General features: G+C 30.8%; 1 non-coding gene across 1 annotated transcript; it reads left to right on the top strand.

Annotated features, from left to right (window-relative positions):
* Positions 1-258: 258 nt before the first annotated feature.
* Positions 259-364, top strand: LOC114730785 (small nucleolar RNA R71). The gene has a single exon (XR_003738858.1). It is a non-coding gene; the product is annotated as a small nucleolar RNA R71 (small nucleolar RNA).
* Positions 365-11,305: the final 10,941 nt, after the last annotated feature.

The raw sequence follows: 11,305 nt of genomic DNA on the forward strand, positions 1-11,305 counted from the left end.
AAAATTTTCACTAATAAATTCAAAGTCTTTGTTAAATCCCTTAAGTCAAGAGAGAGGTCTGAAGTAGTGACTTCGTTAGCCACTGCCCTCCTTCCTCGAATTGACTTTTGCCTTGAATTTGATGCTAAAGTCTTGTAAATGTCCTCTCTTTCTTTAGCTGTCATGTTATTTGGATCACCATGAGCTACATTATCGACTTTGCTTTGATTGTCCGATGTGAGCCCATTATAGAAAAAATCCATTAAGAGTATATGTGGGAATTGATGATGAGGACATTGGCTAATAAGGAGATTATACCGCTCCCATGCTTCATGGAATGACTCATTAGCTTGTTGCTTGAAGAAGTGAATCTTGTCCCTTAACTCTAAAGTCTTCTGTGGTGAGTAATATTTTAGCATAAACTGCTCGTACATTTGATTCCAAGATGTTATAGAACCTTCTGGTAAGAGCAGAAGCCATTGATGAGCACCTCCCTTCATACAGTACGGAAAGCAACACAACTTCAAATCGTCATTTGATAAGCCATTCAATGGCAACATGTAAATTACTGCATAATACTCCCTTATAAAATCCAAGGCATCTTCAGTTGTATGCCCATTGAAATTAGGTAGTGCATTCTAATATATGTTTTTAAATTCATAATTACACACAGCAGTACTTAGCTTCATGCAAGATGGATTAGAAGTAATAAGGGGGCATTGGATATCACAAAATGTGATATTTTGCTCTGGAACAATAGCACCCTCAGACATCTCTCTTCTTCGTTGACTTTATTTTTCTGCAAAATCATTCAATTTCTAAATTAATAGGAGTCAAAGTAGAGTTACCAGAACTTCTTAATTGCATTAAAAAAACAAAAACAAAAATAAAATAAAGAGAAAAAATAAAAACAAAAATTAATAAAAAATAAAGAAAAATAAAATTTGAAGAATTAGTAAATCTGTAGCTTCCTCAGCAACAGCACCAAAAACTTGATCGCTCCCGCAAGTGTACGGGTTCGATGAAGTAAAAATCTTAGAGTAATCTAAGGTTGTACTCACAAAGAGATTGCACTTTTACTAATCCAAATAAATAACAATGAGAATAGATGAATTGATTGATGAGATAATATGAAATAATAAATTAAAAGCAGAAGAAAATCAAATATAAGAGGAAAATCAATCACTTTAAGAGTTAGGGTTCAAGATTTACCCTATGGGTTACTAGTTTCTATCCTTTGAATTGACTCTTTAATTTATTATAGTGACAATTATTCTTAAAGTGTCTTAATATTCTCCCGAATCATTAGTCCCTATTTAATTAGAGTTGAATTCGTTCCCATGACACCCAAACAACTAATTAAATCTTGAAGCTATAGTCGTAAGTCACCAAAAATATCTAGAACTATCCCTAGCCTAAGTATTTCTATCTACTTCTCTAGATCTAGGTTCTCTCTTCACCCCCCAAGTCCATCAAGATCACCCATAATTTAGATGCAATGGTGGCCAATCATAAAATCAACATGAAGAATAAGAGAAATAGATATAAAAATCAAAAGATATTCATAAAAGCCACAAAAAGAGTCAAAACAGAACTGATAAAAACTAGTTTTCCAATTGGACTATGTCACACCTTACTATAATATTGACTTAGGTTCCTTTTCAAAATCATTTTTGACCACATTGGATGGTCTTGGGCTCACTTTTTACCATAAAAACGCTAATTTTCGGATTTTCACTGTTCATCGGGTAAAAATCCAGTTTTTCTGGCCCAACTTCAAAAATTCATAACTTATTCTACAAAAATCCAATTGGCGTGATTCAAAATTCTACTTAAATCTATTTAAGTAATCTTTCAAGGAAAAATAATCTCATTGTCCAATTCTTTATGAGAAAGCGTCAGGTTTTTAAGAAAACAACACTGTCCATTTGCCAAAAACCCTGATGTCCAGATTCTGACCATTAACTTTGAAAAATCATTATAAATTGTATACTGGGCCATTTTTAACGTATTAGCTATCAATTTGAAGCTCAGGATGTCTTCTTTCATCATGCCAAATTTCACGATTTAACGCGTTTGGGAACATAATCAAAACGTCACGTGAACCGGTCAGGGTCAGTGTGCTTCCAGCACTGTTAGTTTAATATTTACATAACCAAAATAAGCTCACGAATTTTGTGGCTAAACTCCACAATTCAACCTTCAATCTGCAGCTTCCCTTTTGAAGATTCAGGCCCTAAAATGTTACATGATTCTTGGGGGATGAGATTTTTGGAAATCCCAGTAGTAAATTAACCAACTATATCACAAGCAAGCATCATTATTATGCATGATCACATTAGCTACTATGGATGAACTAACATGCTTATCATTTGGCAAACTCAATCATGCAAAGGCCAAAGCAAGATACTATAAAGAGCAGCCACATAACAATCAAGAGAGCTCAATCACAATAATAGCAAGTAACCATACAATAATCAACAATGCTAGTTAGTGGTAGTAGCTAGGTTTAACTTACTACCTTGCTTCAAAAGTCTTAGCCTTTCTTCCTTCTCCTCTTTCCCTTGGCAAATATCAAACCCTAACCATGTGATTCAACAAAAATGGCAGCAAGAATCATTATCCAACCATGAAAAAGCAAGAACATACATCAAAATGATTCTTGGACCATAAAGTTCCCTCCTTTGTTCACTAGTTTTAGATTTGGTTCTCTTTAACCCTAAAAATCACTCCTTGACTTGTTCCTACATGGATTTTCATGTAGATTCCAAAAATAGGCTTAGATTTGTGAAAATAAAACTGATTCTTCCAGCCATAAACCGACCAAACCACTAGAGGTTTTGACCCAAAATTTTCAGCTTTGCTTTTAGGCTTCCAACACTTGTTTCTTTTAGTCTACCCTACACCATTCCTCATTTTAAGCATCATGGAAGCCTTAAAACAATGAAAAGCTCATCCTAGGGTCCAGTTCTTCACTTGGCCGAAAATAACTCTCACAACAACAACCATGAAAAATGCTTTAAAATCACTTAAACTCACTTGCCAACACTAGGATCTAGCTTGTGTTGTTGTGTCTTAGCAAGTGTTATGATCAAAACTTCTTTCCCCTTTTTATTAATCAGTTTGGTCCACATTAAGAGAGGGAAGAGACAGATTTTAAACCATAAAAATGAAAGAAACCAAAGCAAGAACACTTCTAGGACCAAGATCTAACCTTGAAACCTTGCTAGGATGATCAAAAGTGCTCCCTTTCTCCTTGTTTCCTCTCAAACTCTCTCTTTTTCTCTATTTTTCTCCCTTGCACGAAATGAACATCTGAAAATGGGGAGAGAAGAGCTTGATTAAGGCTTCAAAATATCCCAACCACCTTCTTTAATGATAGTCCAAGTGTCATTACCCTACTAAGTCTTGATTCCTCTCTCTTAATTAACATAATTCCAAATGAAATTATTTACTAAAGTCAAAATCCTCTCCATTCATGGAATGACACTTGGCTAATTCAAATCTTCTCCTTCAAGAGCTTGACACATGGCTCAATAGGATCCCTTGGATTTGCAAGACACCAATCTTGCTTTATCGGTATACTTTAGGCTCTGAGTTTAACTTCTTTTTATAATTACAGTATCTTAGTCTCTGTAATTATTTTCTATCAGATCCTTAATTTATTCTCCTCATTATTGTCTTCCTAAATTGTCCTCTTTGTCTCAAAATTAATTTCCTAATATTTAAATAAAAAGGAAAATTAATTTCCCTCTCTTTAGGGATTTTTCCACTTTTCACATTTATTTGGAAAAATCTTGGACACTTGAGGGTTTCCATTTAATTTCATAATTCCTTATAATTCCTTGGGATCTCATAGGAATTTTCTTGGAATTTTATTCCTCTTAAAATATTTATTTGGAATTTTCCAAATAAAATCCCTCAATTAGCCTAAATCACCCTTAAATTCTCTTATAATTTCTCTAAGGGTAATTTGGTCATAAAACCAACTTTATAATTTCATATAACTCTCAAAGGATATTATCCCTATTTTTCCTTAATTTTCCATGGCTCGAAAATATTTTTCCTTATTTACATTTGACCAATTTTCTTTAATTAGTCAATTTCCTATAATTGGCTTGGAAAATTGCTGTAATTATTTTCCACCAAAATTCTTTGACTTTTCCTTATTACTTTTAATCCTCAATAATTTGAGAATATTTCTTGTCTCCAATTATCATAATACTGGATGTGACAGACTACATCCCTGCCCCAACTGGAGAATTTAGAAACTCATAATAAAATAAACCATAAATAGTATTGTTCTAAGATCCTCGAACATGACATAACAAAGGAAGAAGAAAAGAGGAATAAACTGTCAAATGATCCAATAGAGGTCCTCTGCTCAGCTGTTGTCACAAGATGAGCAAAGGTAGTAACTTCGCTGATTCATTGTTGCAAACAATGCTATATTGCTGCCTTTGGTAATGCTCTCCGATACCTACTCTCTTGTCTCCTCCGATCCTATTTATAATGGTTTTGCATCTTCTTTCCCTTGAATCTACCGCTTCTTATCCATATCCATATATCTTCAATATAATATAATATATTATATTATTGCAATTGATTCATTCCTTGAATCCGCATGCCTCGTGCCTTTGAGCAAATATTACTCCCCTTTTATTTTATCTTTTATTTGTGATATTTTCTTTTCTCAATAATTTTATATCTCCTGCAGTAAAGATAATAAAAGATTTGAGTATATTTATTGCAAGATCATTTTTTATCCCATAATTAATAAAAGAGAGGAAAATCTACCAAAAATAATTAAATAGGTATAAGATATCCACAAATTTAACCAAATAAATCAAAATATATACCTTTTTAATTATAAAATGTAGACTTATCATGTACCTGGAGTGTTCCAGGTCTTCAGATAGCCACGTAGAGGTCCGGTTACAACAGTGAGCTCGGATCGGTATTACAGAGCAAATGCACCAGATGGAGAGGGAGGGGGAGCGGACATTTTTGTTCAGTCGGTTTTTGGAGAGTAAAAACTAATCCCATAAATAACGTATGAATACCTGTCCCTTCCTATCCTCAATTTAAACAAAAGAAGCAAATCGCAATTGGAGACCCGCATGTTATGCTATTTAAACTAGAGTCCCAAGGTTAATGGGCTTGGGTCCAATTACCAAAAGTGGATTGACCCATTTTCCTATACTTTTTAAGTGGAAAGAGTGTAATAATAAGATAGTTGAATAGTACGTAATGATTTCTGTACTTGGCCGAATATTTAGAATCTCATGTTCATTTCTAGTTCTCTAACTAGGATTGGTCTATTGTCGGATTAAATTTTTTATTTTGTAATTGACATTTTTTAATTAATGGGACTAATTATTTGTTTACGCAATTGGTCTTTTTTGTATTAAACCAAGAACATATGGGCCCCAAGTTGAGAGTGCGTATTTTATGAGAAATTAATCAACACCTTAACTCATTATTAGGTAGAGGCTCGGACGGCCCCAGCGTACAACCCTCTAGTAGGCAATAACTTTTTTTAGTTAGTTACTGTGTGTATGTGTATATGAAAGATATTATTAAATGATTTATTATTACTACTGTTAGCAAATGAAGAGCGCATAAAGGAACTTCTTAGATTTGCACCTGCGTCACGTTACCACTACTCTTGAGTCACCAATATGCTCATGTAGATGTTAGACTGCTAGAGTCTAAATCTAGAATGACACAATAAACGCACCACAAGAGAAGAAGAGCAAAGAGGGAGAGAGATATAACTGGAAAACTCTGATTAGGTGAGTTACAACTAAGAAAGGGAGCCTTTGGTAAATAAAAAAAGAAGTAATGGATAGAGCCTTTATATAGAGATGGGTCGATAGTTTGGGAAGACAAAATATCAATATCTCATCCTTTTAAAATATAACGAGGTATTCGTGAATTGATTTATCATGTCATCTCTTTTATCACATATTTGCAGTATTGGATGAAGGGATTAGATATTGATTTGGTCTACAGATATGATTAAAATTTAAATATATTTATATTAAATCGTAGATATCCGATGGATAATATAAATTAAATTACCTATTTAATTTATATAATATTTAATAGAAAAACTCTTTTATTAAATATTCCAGCCAATTCAACCAACAACGGATTCAAAATCTAATAAGTACTAGCCGATATATTGAGATAATTCTAGCCATTCTCTTACTCTATCTCTTTTTCTTTATTCTCTTTCATTGTATGAAAGCAAAAGGGCTAGGTTAATTACTCTATCTCCCCATACTCAAAGGTTTTCAAAGTATATTTACGGAGTCTTCTCTAATTATGTTACTGAGTTCGTTTGTTGAGACCACAAATATACATGTTCGACATCTATGTCAAAAATGTTTACGATGATGAGGGTTGCTTTCGATGTAATTATACTACTCCTCCGGTCCTTAGTGTATGACTCAATTATTGAGTTAGTTTTGGTTCTAAATATAAGACTCATTTCTCATATTTATCAATTTTATCTAAATTATCCTTATGGATAGTCATTCAACCATAATCAAGTAGAAGGTGAGAGAGGGTATTAAAAAAGATAATTAAAGTGTTTTAGAAAAAACGTGTCACATTTCTATAATTAATTAACTTACCTAACTTTCTTAATTTAATCAAATTAGTTAAATGGATCTTATATTAAGGACAGAAAGAGTAAAATAATATCAATTCTACCGAAGAATATATCTTGAAACTTGTATAATACTACCTTCTGCTCTAAATATAAAATTTATTTATCTCATGTTCTTAATATAAGAACTAATTTGAAACTTTGACTTTCAATTTATTCTTAAATATAAGACCCAATATGTTTTGTCTTTCATATTTAACTATTTTTTCAAAGGTAGTTCTTGTAGTAGTTGTATATGTTAAAAGTATTATCAAATAATAGTTCTAACTAACATACTTGATTAGCAAGAATATTTTAGGAAGGACAACACGTATTTATTACAAATAAGTAACTTAATTTTATTAATCTACTCAAATTAGTCAATTAGTTTTTATATTAAGAATCGGAGAAATAGCACTTTGTAGTGAAATTTATATTACAAATTAACTCTTATATTTAGGATGTGAGGTAATATTTTTTTGTTTTTCATACACGGATTAGTTGTAAAATATATATATATAGAGAGAGAGAGAGACACGCACACAATGGTTGTCGGCATCGGAAGATGGAGCCACTCTGCCCTGTGCTGGGGGAAGAGGATACTCTCAGCGTCCTCTTCTCTCAACGTCCCTCAGCGTCCAAATCGTAGCCGTTAAAATGAATCTAACACGGATCATATTATGCCACATCATGGTGCTATTAAAAATTAGAAATAAATCCTAAATATAGTGTAGAATTTTTTACTAGATTTCAACTAGGATATTTTTAGCATGAAATATCCAATTTTTTTCACCAAACTTATTTTAGTTAAAAAATTTATGAAATGTTTAGACTCCAGACTTATTCAGATAATCATAAAGAATAAAAAAAACTTAACCATCATATATTTATATATAATTTTTTGGATTTATTGATCTTAAGCTGGAAAATTTATCTAAATTCAATATGATACAGATCGAGTTAGACAGAACTATAAAGAGTGGCAAAACTATCAAGTATTTTATTTTTTAAAATTTTTAATTAAAATACTTGATGGCAGAATTCTACCTCTTTTTATGATTCTATCTTACTCAATTTATATTAATTTGAGCTCTTATTAAACTCTACAGTTAAAACAAATAGATCTAAGAAATTAGGTGGTGCACTCAAATTTCTTTTTTCAAAAAACTAGTTCTTTTTTTTTAAAAAAAGCAATTTTATAGCATTAATTAGATTTTTTAATTTTTAATAGCTTGATGATGTGGCATATTGTGAGTTTTTAGATTAATCTGATGGTAGATATTGGGACGCTGAGGGACGGCGATGGACGCGCCGCTGAGACAAGCCGGACCCTGTGCTGGGTGGTTTGCTATGTCAGATGGGGAGTGGGGAGTTAAAGAAATAATATAGCCACGCTTTACTTTCAATCAGCGGTGTGGAGTCAACCAATTACGTGACAGCACTTGGACAAACTAAAATTTCTTCTACGAAATTTGGCGTAACTTTATGCTCACTTCTTTTAAAGTGGTTCCTGCCGAATCACTCTCAAATTCACCCGATCCAATTATACCATCCCGCACTGAAAATAAAAACAAATAAATTATGCATAAATAACATGTGTATACAAATAATAAATACTACCTCTAATCTAAAACATAAGAGTTAGTTAAAAATTTAATTTGATTTTTAATATAAGACCTCAATCTACTTTGTTTCTCATTTTTATATTCATTTTTTTAAAAGTAATTTCCCTGATAATTACATATATTAAATATTTTTTTATTTTAATACATATAATTAACAAGGATATTTTAAGAAAAATAACACCAATTTATTATAAATATCTAACTAAACTAATTTTTTTAATATTCATAAACTAGTTATTTAACTCTTATATTAAGAATTATAAGTAGTATTATTTATGCCATTTGAAACGAGATATTAAAGAAAAAGTTCACTGCTCTAGAAAAATCTCCCCTTAACTCAAATTTATTCAGTGACCAACAATAAATTAAAATATTTTATTCCTTGCACATGTTAAATCCTTGTTTTCTGTTTCCTGGCGGGCCTAGTTTTCTTTTTTGCTTTTGTTGCTTCTGCCTGTTTTTTTTTTTTTCCGCAAAATAATTAGACTTTATTAAGTTAGCATGATAAGTATGAGAATTTTTTTGGATCTAATTATATACTCTTCCAGTCCTAATTATAAGACCCAATTGACTTATTTGAGGAGATTAAGGAAGTAAGTTAAGTTGGTTATTTATAATAAATAAGTGTTGTCATTCCTAAAATATCCTTACTAATTAAGTATATTGGCTAAAACTATCATTATTAGAAGGATTATCTTGGAAAAAATGCATAAATATAAGAGACAAAATGGATTGGGGTCTTATATTTAGGACTAAATAAAAAGTCAAATGGGGTCTTATAATAAGGATCGGAGGAGTATATAAGGAACAACTACGTATTTGTCCTTGCGTTTATTAAAAAACTCCTTTTTTATCCATACTAAATTAACATAATTAAATTAGCATACCATTAAATATACAAACCCCCGTGACAATTATCCATGAACATAAATTTACATAAATACTTCCCAAAAACATATGCCGTTAAAAATTTCATTACCTTAAACATGTGAAAATACTTTCTTCCATCATAACAAATCAGATTAATAATAAAATTATTGTCTAAGTATGATAATTTTTTTAAAAAAATTAATATAAAAAAAAATTTAAAATAGACAAAAGAAAGTCCCTACTGAAACTGAAAATAACCTTCCACAACAACAAAAAGTCACCGGTGAAACAGCAACAAAAGAATGTCACAGCTGAAACCATCCTTTAGTGGTGGTGACAGTATATTAAATATTATTATTATTAATTTTTTTGTTTTTAAATGATAAATTTATAAGAAAATATTATAGTAGATTGGATTGGATAGAAATCCAATCTGAAAATACCAATTTATATTTTAAAAGATATAAAATTTTTATATAAATGTTAATATAATTATATAAAAATTATTTTATCATATTAATAATTAAAATTTTCATGAGATGTATGTGTATTTTTTTAATTATTAAATTATATTTTGTGAAGCTTTCAGCGATGACACTCACCTAGTGTTACTGCTGAAGTCCCTAACATGTTCTAAAGAAAGCCCATTTCAACAACAATATTAGGTCACCACTAAAAAGATCTTTTAGTTGTGACATGGTTAGTCGTCACTGAAATGGCTTTCAACGCTGACTTGATATCACCTAGTGAAAGTCTAGAAAGTCTATACTTGTTAAACCTAATAGCTTTAGATTTTCAGTTGTAATATTAAAAGTCGCTACTGAAAGTTTTATTTTCGAAAGTTGATATTTAGTGGCAACTTTTAATGTTGCTACTGAATTTTTCTTTTTGTGATGATTCTTTTAGACTTATGAAACATAAAATATTATTCTAAAAATGAATGTTTATTACGAAATTTGTTAACTCATCCATATTTTTCAAAGCACTATAGTCCTTTATTTCTTTTAATGGTATATATGTTTTTTTTTTTTTGGTTAACTCTGGAGGGAATTACAGCTTATTTAAAAAGTGCCTAACACAATTAATCATATTCCGACCAAACGCCTGATTATTATATTTGTTTCTCTATTAGCCGAATAATGATAATAGCCACAAAGACAACGACAACGACATAATAATAAAACACTATTTTCAGTTCTTAATATAAGAGTTAGTTTGATTTTTAATTTGGTTCTAATATAACACCCTAATCCACTTTGTCTTATACATTCATCCATTTTTTCAAAGTAATCCTTGTAGTAATTACACATGTTAAATATTCTATCAATTAGTAGTTCTAACTAATATACATGATAGTAAGGGTATTCTAGAGAATTCAACTCATATTTGTTATAAATAACTAAATTACAAACTTTCTTAATTTACTCAAATTAGTCAACTAGTTTTTATATTAAGCATCGGATGTAGTATAACTTTCAAGTTTTGTAAAGGTTGATTAATCAAGCACTTGCCTTTAAACTCGCGCAAATTGCGGGCACATTCCTGGTAGATTACAATGAATTTGTTAGTAAGCAAGATAGCATGGTCAGGCTCATCAAAAAACTTATCAATAAATTATTAATCTTCAACAAAAGGCTACTTTTAACTTTAGGGTAGTCAAGTGAACAATATGGAGTGAAATGCGAATTTTTTTTTAAAGAAAAATGGGAAAATTGTAACAAAATGACCCTTGAATTTGCAAAACTCCAAATAGTCATTTAAACTTACAAGACCCCAAATTAGACATAATAACTTAATTGAAATTTTGAAATGTTAGTGAATTTACAATGTAGCCCTTTAATTTTTTTTTTTTTTGCAAAAAAAAAAAAAAACATCAAGCCATCCTTATCAATCGTTGGCATTGGCAATCAGCATTAGGGTTCATGTGGCCCCAAGCACCAGAGCTCTAGTAGATGGCCGTTGCCTGATCACCAAAGCTTCGATGGACAGCAACTATTTTTAGGGGTTTTTTCAAGTCCAGTAACGTGATTAACAAGTTCTTTAATTCTATTAACAATTGGTATCATCGTTAACAACATATTTTTCAAAAATTTCAAAAAGTGATATTTTAAAAAGTAGTGTCTTTATAACTTCAGTAACACAATTAACAAGTTATGTAATGATATTAATATCTCTC

Source organism: Neltuma alba, unplaced genomic scaffold, assembly GCF_004799145.2.
Source record: "Neltuma alba isolate B1F8T4 unplaced genomic scaffold, ASM479914v2 tig00002513_pilon, whole genome shotgun sequence".
Classification (NCBI taxonomy): Eukaryota; Viridiplantae; Streptophyta; class Magnoliopsida; order Fabales; family Fabaceae; genus Neltuma; species Neltuma alba.